Raw genomic sequence first — 14,385 nt, forward strand, 5'->3', positions numbered from 1 at the left:
CATAGCATCTCCCCCCCCCCCCCCACTTTCTGGTTCATTCGTGGAATGTGATTTGTCTGACTCACCCATAAAATAGGACCGCTACTACAGCCTTAGCCACCTAATGGCACAGCAGGGAAATGACTTGACTAGCAAGCCAGAGGTTGCAGGTTAGAATCCCTGCTGGTATGTTTCCCAGACTATATCATCTCATACTGTGTGGGAGATGGCAATGGTAAACCCCTCCTGTATTCTACCAAAGACAACCACAGGGCTCTGTGGTTGTCAGGAGTCGACACCGACTCGACAGCACACTACTACAGCCTTATAATAAACACAGGCAGCTTTGAAACCTCTGGGGATTAGAATTCTTTTCCTTTCTCAGAATCCAAGCTCTGGATATTTCTAGGGCTGCCTCTGAGTTTGTGCCATTTGCAATGCATCTGACCAAGCAAAAAGTACTTCCTCCTCTCCGGCCTACATTGATATTAGGAGACAGAAGCCAAAACATCTTGCCTGTATAGTTTTGTTATGTTAATCAACAATACATTTACACTTATTATTTCTGATTAATTGCATCCTTCTGGGATTCAGGTTATATCTGCATGGAGTGCTATTTGAAGGTTTAAAAATAATCTCTTCACTATAGAACCATGTACACTGCTCTGGGTAGGATATAAATGTAATATATACAACAAAATGTTGCTTTGCAAGTGTTACTTGCGTCTGTTTCAAAGCATAGTGAAAAAACAAAAGTTAGCAACCAAGACAGGACTGCCTGCTGTAACTTATTTTACTTCATTTGGGGAGGGAAAGGGGTTGTGAAATAGGTTATAGCTAATGAATTTATTTTGTGACTGTATGTGTGCACATACTTAAAATGATCAGAAAATTAACATATTCTATGTGCAACTTCCCCCTATGCTCCTCATAAGAGTTCACACACAGACAAATGTTTTTATATTACTGGAGGGGAGGTCAAACCCCTACAGAAGTGGGGCTTAAACGTGTCAAACTCCATGCCTCTCAGGAACCCCTTACTATTAATATGTATATACCACTCTTAAACAAAATTCTCAAACACAAAGGTGTGAAAAAGCTGGTAAGAAACTAAAGAGTTATAGACAGCTTTCCTCTTCAGAAACAGAAGGGAAGATGGGAATTGTCTTGAGGGAGTATTCATCAAGCTGAGAATTTTTGTTCAAGCCCTCTCCTCCACATTCACCAGTTTCATTAGCTCCACCCCACCTGCTTGTCTGTTAACTGTGCAGAGCCCATGGGCATTCTATCCCTTGACTAAGCTGGGGAAGTAATTGTGGGTGTTGGCCACTTAGATTTTTCATTGCTTCTGATTTTTATTTTTAACACCGACATAAGTATGGATCACCCTGAATCTGCTGGTACTTCCCACTCAGCCGCAAGTGCTCCGGTTCTCTGTCTGTAAAGATCATAACGTTTCCAGCTTTTTTGGAAATAGGATGCACTATGCAATATAAAGGATATGAAAGAAAGAGAATGCCTGACTAAGATGAACAGTGCAGGGGGCTGCCTGCTGCTCCTCCCCTCCCGTGTGTCTCTCTCGCACACGGAACTAAACACTTATACTGCAATAAACAATAACAGATATCCCCTTCCTTTGCAATGAAAATGCATTTGCAATAAAAGCTCACCCCTCCACGCCAGCTCCATCAGCTTCTTCCTTTGCTAACGCAACCAACCGCCTCAGCAAAGGTACTTATCTGTTACACACGCCCCTTTTCCAATTATTCTTCGTGGCCTCTCTAGGAAAAGCAGCTCAGTTTCCTTAACCCTTTCGCTCCGATAATCCATTCTATTCTGGTCTTCACAGAGTCCAGCACCAATTGTTCCTCGGTTTTTCTATTTTGACTCTGGTCTCTCCAAAAGTTAAGGGTTAAAATGATAGAGGTCTGAGTCCTAGAGCAGCCTAGAAAGATAGCGGGGGAGCTGGGTTTATAGATATATAGATATTTAAGTGAAAGTTTCCTATCCTGTTGTTCCCAGCAGGAGGTGAATGGAGAGATAAGGTGTTAAAATATACAGGAATATCTGCATGTTTGTTGGGGATGGAGCGTACAGTTCTTTGATTGATTAAGTGCCGTCAAGTCGTGTCGACTCTTAGTCTTAGCGACCACATAGATAGATTCACTCCAGGATGATCTGTCTTCAACTTGGCCTTGAAGGTCTCTCAGTGCTGCATTCATTGCTGTCGTAATCGCGTCCATCCACCTTGCTATTGGTCGTCCTCTTCTTCTCTTTCCTTCAACTTTCCCCAGCATTATGGACTTCTCAAGGGAGCTGGGTTTTTGTGTAATGTATCCAAAGTATGATATTTTGAGCTTGGTCAGTTGTGCCTCTAGTGAGAATTCTGGATTGATTGTTCTATGATTCATTTGTTTGTTTTCCTGGCTGTCCATGGTATCCTCAAAATCTTCTCCAGCACCAAAGTTCAAAAGCATCAATACTTTTCCTGTCTTGCTTCTTCAGAGTCCAGCTTTCACATCCATAGAGTGCACGATTATAATTTTTGTAGGTGTAGACACGTCATGGCATCTAAATATCCTTTCCAAGGCCTTCATTGCAGCCCTACCAAGTGCTAGTCTGTGGTGTATTTCTTGACTGCTGGATCCTTTACTGTTGACAGTCGATCCTAAAAGGCAGAAGCTATCCACCACTTCAATGTTTTCATTGTCAATTCTGAGGCTGGTTGCTGTACCCATTGCCATTAGTTTAGTCTTCTTTACATTTGGTCATAGTCCCATCTTTTCACTGTGCTCTTTGACTTTCGTTACTAGAGCAGTTCTTACTCAGAAGTAAATCCCATTGCGTCCAGTGAGATTTACTCCCCAGGTGTGTGCGCACAGGATTTAAACTTCTGTGCTTTAGATGGCAGAAGCAAGGAGAACTGTACCATATTATAATATTCAAGACAACAGTGTGCATTAGAGAACTTTTAGGAAATTCTGAAATAAGGCAACACAACCAGTTACCTCAGACATATTTTCAACTCCTTTTTGCAAAAGTGGTGCAACTGTTTTTCATCTAAAGCTGCCTTTTACTGAGTCAGACCATTGGTCTGTGTAGCTCAGAATTGTCTGCTCTGACTGGCAGCGTCTTTCCAAAGTCTCAGGCAAACAGAGGTCTCCCATCCCAACATTGTTATCTGCGATCCTTTTAACTAGATAGGCTGCTGATTTAATCCAGGAACCTCTGCATGTAAACAACAAATATTTATATACCGCTTTTCAACAAAAGATTCCAAAGCAGTTTACACAGAGAAATAATAAATAAATAAATAAATAAATAAATAAGATGGATCCCTGTCCCCGAAGGGCTCACAATCGAAAAAAGCAGGTACTCTGCTGAGCTATGGCCCTGTCCTAAACTAATATTCAATAAATTACCACCTCTGGATCCATAGTATTTCCAGGTCCATGGAAGTAGTTATCTAAAGTTTCAAGAATGGCTCTTATTCTGCAAAAGGAAGGAAGATAATATCTTATGCCTCCTTGCAAATTTTCAGTGAGCAGCGCTGTGGTCGCCAAGAGTTGACACTGACTTGATGGCACAACTTTACCTTCACTTTAGCAGCCCATAGGCAATTTAGAACTGCAGAGGATAATTTGAATCTGAGATGCCTCACTGCAGTGAGATGTGAGGAAGCAAAGCAGACCCTCACAACATAATAAACAAATGTGGAAACGGAGAACATTTCCCCATTCCCTGTTCGCTTCACAGTATGTATACAATTGTTTCTTCTTGTATGCTATGTGCAGAATGCACAATTTCTTCTGCTTCTGTGGCAGAATTATCTGAATTTAGTATCTTAGGAAATGTAGCAAATTCATTGCTGTTGTGGATTGTGACTGCATGAGAGACAAAGCAAATACTGGATTTGGGGCTGAGTGTGTTTGGTGATATGAGCAATGAATGAAGCTCATTTCAGATATTACATTGTATGTTTGCCTATGTACATGTTGTTGTTTGAATGATTGTGCATGCATTCATTTTAAAAGTGAACCTGGGTACAGGCTTCTCAAATGCAGGATAAAGATAGGACATGTACTACTAGACTGAACCAGTGTTCCCTCTAACAGAGATTCCCAGATGTTATCCACTACAATTCCCAGCATCCCCAGCTGCAATGGTCTTTGGCTGGGGATTATGGGAGTTGTAGTCAACATCTGGAAATCCCTGTTAGAAGGAATACTGGACTGAACATATGTTAATAACCATACATGTGTACAGAACTGTATTTTCAAACAACATATAGAGATTGTGCATCAAACATAATGTATGAATAGGGCTTCTCATGAGCATCTGTTCTATTTATTCCAGCAGTGGCTGTGAACATAGGAACATAGGAAGCTGCCATATACTGAGTCAGACCATTGGTCTGTCTAGCTCAGTATTGTCTTCACAGACTGGCAGCGGCTTCTCCAAGGTTGCGGGCAGGAATCTCTCTCAGCCCGATCTTGGAGATGCTGCCAGGGAGGGAACTTGGAACCTTCTGATGCTCTTCCCAGAGCGGCTCCATCCCCTGAGGGGAAGGTCTTACAGTGCTGCTCACACTTCTAGTATCCCATTCATATGCAACCAGGGTGGACCCTGCTTAGCTAAGGGGATAAGTCATGCTTGCTACCACAAGACCATCTCTCCTCTCCAAGACCAGCTCTCCTCTCTGTGGTAACTGGTCTCTCCTTTGTTTCTTTTTTAGATTGTGAGGCCCTTTGGACAGGGAACCATCTTCAATCTACCCTCCATACATCTTTATTCAATCTAGACAAGATTGTATAATGGGTGGAGGGTGGATTATACAAGGATCTACACAGCTGTACAATGATATACACTTATACACAATTGTACAGTGATGTACATTACATTACAGTCTTTGTACACCACTGAACAAAGATTGTCCATGCATCCAGGGGCTTAGTTAGGAGAGAGGGGGCCTGTGTTTGCCCCTCTCCCTGGCGGCCCCTCAGAGTGAGAGAGATAATAATAGAGAGGGTGGAGCTGGGGGGCCCTTAGGAGCTGGGGGCCCCCCGGGTTCTTTGAACCCGTCTGCTCAATTATAGTGAGACTCGGGCTTCTCACAACTCATCATTAGTAACTGCCCCTATTCTACCAGCATCTCACCAGTGACTGTTGCTGGTCTCTCATTTGTGTTTCTTTTTAGCTTGTGAGCCCTTTGGAAAAAGAGAAGCATCTTCTCATTTACAAAAAATAAATAAATTGTAAACTGCTCTGAGAACTTTTTCTGTTGAAAGATGGTACAGCATATGAATATAAATAATAACTTTCTCCAGCTCTTGCATATCTTCACCATTTCTCTCTCACCAGAGAGAAGGAGCGCTGAGAGTAAAATTGGGGGCTGGCTTTGGATAAAGCTGATCTTGACCTGACACATAACGGCAGCAGAGAAGGCGGCCTCCAGTTCCCTGCACCACTTGAGCAAGGGCTTCCGGCAGAAGTTAAAATGGAGGAGGGCAACCCAGCAGGCTCCAAAATGATAGAGGGGGCTGAGGAAGCCCCACACATCATTCAGGCTGGGAGTATTAGGAAATTCCTGCAAAGGAGTGCCAGAGAACAGCTGGAACGGGAGCAAGCTGAAGGGCAGCTTCAGAGATGAGAAGTCCAATGGCAGGAGTTTCTCAAGACAGTGGACTCCCCTCAGTCAGGCTGGAGAAGCTCACCACTGTTGAATGAACCTTGCAGTGGCTGTCAGACTGCTCTGGCTCCCGCTGAAGGGTTAATGGTCACTAGCCAGCAGGCTGCAGAAGAGCAGATGGCCCAAACTTTACTAGGGCTCCATGGACTACACCAACAGGTCAGTAGCAGCAGGCTTGACTCTGGGGACACAAGGAAGAAACAGAAAGTGAGGGTGCCTTTGGCAGAGAGGTATCACGCCAGCTTTTCAGGCACTTCCCCTATAAAGAGGCCAAGGGACTTCAAGGCATCTGCAACCAACTTCGGGTACTTTGTCATCAGTGGCTGCAGCCAGGAGGGCACATAAAGCAGCAGACTTTGGAGTTCCTGATCCTAGAGCAGTTCCTGACTGTCTTGCCAAAGGAAATGCAGAGCTGGGTCAAGGGAGGCAGCCCAGAGACCTGCAACCAGGCGGTGGCCCTGGCTGAGGACTTCCTGCTGAGCCAGCAAGAGGATGGGAGGCAAGAACATCAAGTGAGAACAACAGAGATTCCCCAGATTTGCTTGCTAAGTGCCTTGAAGGCTATTTGGGCTGACTGGCGGGACAAAAATCTTAGAGACAAAGAATTCTAGAGCTGGAAGGGACCTTGGAGGTCTTCTGATCCAACTTCCTGTCCAGTGCAGGAAACGGCTACAGCGTCCCTGACAGGTGGCCATCCAAGCCTCTGTTTGCAAACCTCCAGAAAAGGAGAACCCACCACTGTCAAACAGCCCTTGCACTCAGGAGATTCCTCCCTATGATGGTCTAAGTAAATGTGAAAACTTGGTCATAATACACTTCATTGAGTCATTACTAAGGATCTGTATAAGGCAGGGCTTTGGCCCTCCTGCAAATGTTGGCCTACAAGTCCCATTATCCCTGGCTATTTTAGACAATTTCTCTTTATTATTAATTATTATCATCATTATTAGTTATTATATTTATTAATATTTAATTTAATTTATATACCACCTGACTCCAAAGGCTCTAGGCAGTTCACAAAAATAAACACAAAAGAAGAAAACAAACAAACAGAAATTTAAAAATGTTAAACTTTCAGAGATTACTAAAAGCCTGGCTGAAAAAATATGTCTTCAGGGATATTTTGAAGGCTGCCAGAGATGTTAAACCACGAATGTCCATAGGGAGCACATTCCATAGCCTAGAAGCGCATTCATAAAAACAGCCCTGCTGGATCAGGCCAATGGCCCATCTAGTCCAGCATCCTGTTTCACACAGTGGCCCACCAGATGCCGCTGGAAGCCTAAAGTTATCTAAACCCCTCTTAAAGCCATCCAGGTTGTTGGCTGTCAGCACATCTTGTGGCAGAGAATTCCACAAGTTGATTATGCGTTGTGTGAAAAAGTACTTCCGCTTGTTGGTCCTAAATTTCCTGGCAATCAGTTTCATGGAATGACCCCTGGTTCTAGAGTTATGTGGGAAGGAGAAGAATTTCTGTCCACTTTTTCCACACCATGCATGATTTTATAGACCTTTATCATATCAACCCACAGTCATCTTTTTTCTAAACTAAAAACCCCCAGGTGTTGTAGTCTTGCCTCATAAAAAAGGTGCTCTAGGCCCCTGATCATCTTGGTTGCCCTCTTCTGCACCTTTTCCAGTTCTACAATGTCCTTTTTAAGATATGGAGACTAGAATTGTACGTAGTACTCCAAGTGTGCCCACACCATAGTTTTGTATAAGGGCATTATAATATTAGCAGTTTTATTTTCAATCCCCTTTTTAATGATCCTAGCATGGAATTGGTCTTTTTCACAGCTTGCACACGTTGAGTTGACACTTTTAACCCCAAGATCCCTCTCCCGGTCAGTCACCGACAGCTCAGATCCCATCAGTGTATACTTGAAGTTGGCATTTTTCATCCCAATGTGCATCACTTTACACTTGCCAACACTGAACCATATTTGCCATTTTGTTGCCCACTCACCCAATTTGGAGAGATCCTTTTGGAGCTCCTCACAATCTGTTTTGGATTTCACTGCCCGAAAGAATTTGGTATCATCTGCAAATTTGGCCACCTTGCTGTTTACCCCTGCTTCTAGATCATTTATGAATAAATTAAAAAGCACTGTCCCTGTACAGATCCCTGGGAAACCAGTTAGCAATCCACACATGTACTTGTCCCCTTATCCCATGACTGCTAAGTTTCCTCAGGAGTCTTTGATGAGGAACTTTGTCAAAAGCTTTTTGGAAGTCCAGGTAGACTATGTCAACTGGATCACCTTGATCCACACACTTGCTGACACTCAGGGGCGTAGAGAGCCCGCCGGCGGCCCTTGTGTGGCCGCGGCAGGCGCCTCAATAGCCCCGCCCCTGCGTCTGACGTCAGACGCAGGGGATAGCCACGCTCCCGCATCTGATGTCAGACGCGGGTGTGTGTGGTCTGGCTCCCGAACGGAGCCTTGAGCCTCCGTTCGGGAGTTGAGAAGCAGCTTAACTGCTGAAGGGGCCGCGCAGCTCCTTCAGCAGTTAGACAAAGGCTGGTGCTGCATTTGCAGCGCAGCCCAGGAGCGGCTCTTCCCTGCAAGAGCTGCTCCTGGCTGGCACTGCGAACGCAGCGCCAGCCTTTGTTTAGCTCCCGAAGGGGCCGCGCAGCCCCCGCTCAGGAGCTAAACTACCACGGCCCCTGATTGGCCACCGGCCCGGGTTCTTTAAACCCGTTGGCCCAGTGCTGGCTCCGCCCCTGCTGACACTCTCAGAGAACTCCAAAAGGTTTGTGAGGCAAGATTTCCCTTTGCAGAAGCCATGCTGGCTCACTCCCAGCAGGGCCTGTTCCTCTATGTGCTTAACAATTTTATCCTTGAGAATTCTTTCCATCAATTTGCATGGAACAGATATTAAGCTAACCGACCTGTAATTACCCAGAGCACCCCTGGATCCCCTTTTTAAAAAATCAGTGTTACATTTGCTACTTTCCAGTCCTCTGGTACAGAGCCTGATTGCAGGGATAAGTTATATATTTTAGCAAGGAGGTCAGCAATTAACATTTGAGTTCGTTGAGGACTCTTGGATGGATGCCATCTGTCCCTGGCTATTTGCTAGTTTCCAGACAGTTTAGAACATCGTCACTTCTATCTGACTCAGTTATTTAGCCTCCATCCCTGAAAAGCTTAGTTCAGGAAGTATTCTCTGCCTTGAAGACAGATGCAAAGAACTTATTTAGCTTCTCTTCAACCTCCATATCCTCCTTAATAATCCCTTTCACTCCCTCATTGTCTAATGGTCCAACTGCCTCCCTGGCAGGTTTCCTGCTTCTGATGTATGTAAAGAAGTTTTTGTTATTCCCCTTTATGCTTTTAGCTAAATGTTCCTCAAACTCTCTTTTCGCCGCCTTTATTGTTACCTTGCATTTCTTTTGCCAGAGTTTGTGTTCCATTCTGTTCTCTTCATGTGGTCAGGCCTTCCAATTTCGGAAGGAAATATTCTTTTCCTTTATAGTTTCCTTGACTTTACCTGTTAGCTATGCTGGCATCCTCCTGGACTTAGTGGTACCTTTCATCCTTTTTGGTAGCAGTGTGCCCGAACCGGTCCGGCGGCCATTCCAAAGAATGGCCGAACTGCCGGACCGGTCCGGCCCTGCCTGGTTCGGGTCCGGGTGGGGGGTATGCCTTTAAGGGCGGGAGGGCTTGCTTAGCCCTCCCGCCTCCTTGCCCCCGCCAGCGCCCGTATTGAACAGTATAGGGGCGCTGGAAACCAGCCGCCCCCCCCGCCGCCGCCGCGGCGAAATAACCCCCAAGGTCAGCCAGCCCTCCCTCCCTCCCAGCTAGCTGCCCTCCCACCCACCCACCCACCCACTCGCTCACCCACTCGAACACTGTATAAAAAACGAGAGGAGCTCCGGCACAGAGCTCCTCTCGTTCGGAAGGCCTCCTGAAGAATGGTGGCTTGCGCGCGCGCGCATGCGCGCACCGCAAAGCACGCCGTTCTCCGGAGGCCCGGTCTACCCGCCGGGAAAGGGCCGGGTAGACCGGGCCTCCGATCGCTGAGTAGACCGGGCCTCCGATCGCCGGAGGCCCGGTCTACCCAGCGATCGGAGGCCCGGTCTACCCGGCCCTTTCCCGCCGGGTAGACCGGGCCTCCGATCGCTGAGTAGACCGGGCCTCCGATCGCTGGGTAGACCGGGCCTCCGGCGATCGGAGGCCCGGTCTACTCAGCGATCGGAGGCCCGGTCTACTCAGCGATCGGAGGCCCGGTCTACCCGGCCCTTTCCCGGCGGGTAGACCAGGCCTCCGGAGAACGGCGTGCTTTGCGGCGCGCGCATGCGCGCGCGCGCAAGCCGCCATTCTTCAGGAGGCCTTCCGAACGAGAGGAGCTCTGTGCCGGAGCTCCTCTCGTTTTTTATACAGTGTTCGAGCGGGTGAGCGAGCGGGTGGGTGGGTGGGAGGGCAGCTAGCTGGGAGGGAGGGAGGGCTGGCTGACCTTGGGGGTTATTTTGCTGCGGCGGCGGCGGGGGGGGGGCGGCTGGTTTCCAGCGCCCCTATACTGTTCAATACGGGCGCTGGCGGGGGCAAGGAGGCGGGAGGGCTAAGCAAGCCCTCCCCGCCCTAGAAACAAGGCCCCCCTTCGGTGCCGGTCCGGACTTCTCCGGACCGTGCACATCACTACTTTTTGGTATACATTCTAACTGGGCTTCTAGTATTGTGGTTTTAAGTAAACTCCATGCATTCTGGAGCAAAGTGACTCTCCTGATTTTCCCTTTCCGTTTCCTTTTCAGCCAACTCCTCATTTTGGAGAAGTTTCCTCTTCTGAAATTCAAAATGTCTGTGCTAGACTTCCTTGGTGATTCTCTCCCCACATGTATGCTGAATTTGATTACACTATAGTCACTGTTCCCTAAAGAGTCCACAACACTGACATCACATACCAGGTCCTGGGTGCCACCAGATTTGGCTTTTTAAGCCAAATTCTGGGTTACAGCTCCTGTTACACACGAGTATACCCCTCAGGTTCTGGCAACCATGGACTCAGGATTAAGCCCAAGGTTGCCTTCTCTCTGGTTGGTTCCATGACCAATTGTTCTAGGGCACAGTCATTTAGCATCTCTAGAAATCTAGATATCTAGACCTCTTTGACCTTATTTGACTGTGAATTTACCCAGTCTATGTGTGGGTAATTGAAGTCACCCATTATTACTGCCCTGCCTCTCCTTGATGCCTCCCTGATTTCCTTCTGCGACTCCCAGTCACAGTCAACATTTTGATTCCAAGGGCTATTGTATGTCCCCATTAGCACATTTCCTTTCAACCACAACCAACAAACCACAAATATTTATATACCACTTTTCAACAAACGTTTCCAAAGCAGTTTACATAAAGAATTAACTAATTTATGCATTGGCTCCCTGTCCCCAAAGGGCTCACAATCTAAAAAGAAACACAAGATAAGACACCAGCAACAGCCACTGGACAGGTACTGTGCTGGGAATGGATAGGGACAATTACTCTCTGTCTCCTTCTGTTTTACCTGAATCTTCTGCAACCTTGCACCTTAAGGGATGGCATTTGCCAAACTGGATACCGCCCAGTTCCTGTCAGCTATTTCCCAGGCATCATTTTAAAAGCTGCTCTGTGACCTTTTTTATTTTAAGTGCCAGCAGTCTGGTTCCATCTTGGTTCAAGTGCAGCCTGTCCCTTTTGTACAAACCTTGCTTGCCCCAAAATGTGTCCCAGTACTTAAACCCCTTCTCCTGGTACCAATGTCTCATCCATGCATTGAGACCCCTCAGCTCTGCCTGTCTCGCTGACCCTGCACATGGAACAGGTAACATTTCTGAGAATGCTACCGTGGGGGTCCTGGACTTTAATATGCTACCTATCAACCTAAATTTAGCTTCTAGGACCTCCTGACTACATTCCCCCACATCGTTGGTGCCAACATGCACCACGACAGCTGGCTCTTCCCCAGCGCTGCCTAACAGCCTATCTAGACGTTGTGATGTCTGCAACCTTCGCACCAGGCAGGCAAGTCAACGTGTGGACAACATGTGGGTCACAGGCCCATCTCTCTAATGACTGAATCGCCCACTACAAGGAGGCCCCCACCCCCCCAGAGGAGTATCCTCTGTGCAAGAGGATATGGGCTCATCATCCACAGAAGGGGTCCTTCTAAGGAAGCATTTCCCTCTTCCTTAGACTGATGTGCTCCTTCCCCAAGACCTTCATTATCCCTGACAGCAGAGGAGCTACCAGCCCTGGAGTGGGATGCCTCTACCACATCCCTGAAGGTCTCGTCCTCATGCCTCTCTGAGCTTCTCCAGATCCGCCACCTTGATCTCAAGGTAACAAACTTATTCCCTGAGAGCCAGGAGCTCCTTGCGCCGAGCACACACCCATGACTTCTGCCCATGGGGCAAATAGTCATACATGCAACACTGTGCAATACCTGGGAAGTGCCCCCTCCTCTGCTGGCTTCCTATCTTCATAACTGGTTTTGTTGGCTGTTTAGAGTATTTGGAGATTCTTTATTAAAATGCTAGGTCTTAGCTATATTGGTCAGCTATTTAATAGTTTAAACTTTCTTTCCCAAGAATATGAAGGTGTAAGTAGTACCTGCCTCCCCACTGAGCTCCTTGTGATCAGGGGGGACTCATTTCAGGCTGCACCGCACACTAAACTCTACACAAAACTGAAATGCCCTTTGTCCTATCCCTGTTCGCTAATTTCTCTGGCCTTCGCCTCTTATTTAGAGAGCAGACTTTAAACTGAATCAGGAATCTGGCTCACAGGACTGTGGCCCCTCCCACCTAGCTGACTCCTCCCTCTGTCCCCCTCCAGGAAGGGAGAAAGAACAACTAAATGCCGCAGAGCCCCCATTGCTAGCCCTGGCAAATGCTAGCCCTGGAAAGAAACAAACACCGACACACACTGAGACTTCCCCCTTAATGAGAAACCAGCCCCTCAGACTCCCCCCTGCTCCTGTTAGTTTGTTTGAGGGGAGAAGGCTTGTCATTGTTTTGTTTAGAAAAGCTTGCTGACCTCCTGAATCTGCTTCTGCTCTTCTCAGAGTAGGCTTCAAACATTCCACAGCCTATTCTTATTTATAATTATTAAAAACTATAAATAATTGTATACAAAGGGAAATTTACAATTTTAATGGATTATGCATTCATAATATTAAAAATGGTAAATTTCGCTTTATGTATAACCGTGCTAAAAATTGTAAATAAGTTTCATTTATTTATGATCATAAAGAACTGTTAATTTTTTTCTTTATTCTCTCCAATTGAGTTTTTACTTCTTGCTACTTCGGGCCTTCTTTTCACGCAGCACAAACTTAAGCAAATTTACTATGTATGAAGTAAGAGCCAAACTGTGGTTATACTAATTGTGTCATTAAGGTGGAACATTGTGGCCTTCCTGTGACCTTTGGAACAGTTGCCCCCTATCACCACCTTTTGGGAACACCCCTCCAGGAAAGACTGGAGTCAGCTTAAACCAGCACTTCCCAGGCCTGTTCCAGCCAGGAGAGCCCAAAAAATACCATTATCAGTGGCATCAAAAGCTGGTCTAGGGACCCATTCCCTCTGTCTGCATCTCTAGACAACAATAAAGTGAACCTAGGAACCTACCTTATACTGAGTCAGCAGAGGCGTAGCTGGGGAAAACGGCGCCCAGGGCAAGCTCTGCCACTGAAATTGCGCCCCCCTCCCCATATCTGCGCCCTGGCCGGAGTGCTGTTTAATTCTCTATACAGAGCTCTAACTTGTGTGATGCTTAAATAAGCGGTTAACGTGCTGCAAATTATTTCCTTCAGTTTAGCTGAGTTGTACTCGGGTTTTTATTGCCTGTGTGCATCCCAAGTAGATTTGCTCAAGTTCCCTTGCCTTCTAAAAAAGTTAATTTTAGAATGTCTTTTTAAAAAAACAAAGCAACTCCCTTTTTACTTTGAACACAATTGTTTTTAAAAGACACATTGAATAGTCATGCTGTGATTCTGATTTGACTAGCGCATTTGATAAACTAGACATAAAGTTTACTGTCCAGTCTGCCTGTTGCCTACCTCTGTATTGAACAAGGGAGGTGTAACTTATCCAAGGCACCATATTTGTGTGCCTACTTGATTCATTTATGACAGAGCTCACTTTTGAAAAGGTTGTAATGCTATGAAGGTGGCTGGTGTCCTCCATCCAGTACAGACTATCACAGGCCATATGCTCTTACTAACTTAGTATCTGTCACAGCAGCAGATAGGAAATGGAATGTGTGTGTAATAGAATTGGGTTTTTTGTTTTGTTTTTACCTTTAGACCCAGGAACTTGAGGGGATGGGGCAGGGCAACCTTTTACCAAACCTTTGCAGTGTGGCAAAGACAGAAAAATTGTAGATTATTGTTATACATTCTCTCTCTCTCTCTCTCTCTCTCTCTCTCTCTCTCTCTCACACACACACACACACACACCATTTTTCTGATTAGAATAGCACACTATTTTGCTGTTCTGTGGCTAGTTGCAACTTCCACCTTCCTGATCAGGCTGCTGGATCCAAGCCTATTGTAAGCTGCTGGATAATTTCAGATTGTTTGGGGCCCCTAGGATTTCCCATTGCAACTATCTCCCTTTAAGGCAAAGGCTGTTTGGACAGAAAAAACCCATCCCTGAATTTCTTGGAGGCAACAACCTGTAGTGAGGTGTGCTGAGGTGGCAGAGCATTTGCTAAAGAGAGTTTTCACTGCTTAGCTCT

This window comes from Hemicordylus capensis, chromosome 2 (genome assembly GCF_027244095.1).
Source record: "Hemicordylus capensis ecotype Gifberg chromosome 2, rHemCap1.1.pri, whole genome shotgun sequence".
Classification (NCBI taxonomy): Eukaryota; Metazoa; Chordata; class Lepidosauria; order Squamata; family Cordylidae; genus Hemicordylus; species Hemicordylus capensis.